The sequence below is a fragment of the Mya arenaria genome, chromosome 2, assembly GCF_026914265.1.
Source record: "Mya arenaria isolate MELC-2E11 chromosome 2, ASM2691426v1".
NCBI classification, from domain to species: Eukaryota; Metazoa; Mollusca; class Bivalvia; order Myida; family Myidae; genus Mya; species Mya arenaria.
The window spans coordinates 58,580,492-58,580,992 of NC_069123.1; positions in this window are offsets into that span (position 1 = coordinate 58,580,492).

Below are 501 nucleotides of genomic sequence, written 5' to 3' on the forward strand. Positions count from 1 at the left end.
CACTAGGGTCAAGGTCACTGTTGAAGAACTTTAATTAGGGTTGACATATTGTGACCATGCTTGGTATATAGGATGAATTAATGGACACCTTTAATGGGATTGTGTTTGGGGCCCCTAGGGTCAATGTCACCGTTACTACTTTGTAATAAAAACTTTCAGGAAAGTAAAAAATGATTGAAAGGAGTAGAAGAAAACCTAGGAAACATCAAAGTATAAATCATCAAAGGGCCATAAATGTACGAGAGAGCAGCAGATGGAGTGTCAATCTCTCCTCTATGACGAACACTTGCAGAAAGATTCATGAAAAATCATGTTTGAATGAAACTGATGATAACATCCATGTTATTCTCTCCACCTAAAGACAGGCATTTAAAAACAGTTCAAATGCAACTTGTTTTAAGTTCTGTGGTTAAAAGTCATCGTTTTGGTGAATTTTAGTCAAATTGCATGCACTAGTGTATAAAAAAATATATTTTTATTTATCAATCACAACTAGAAACA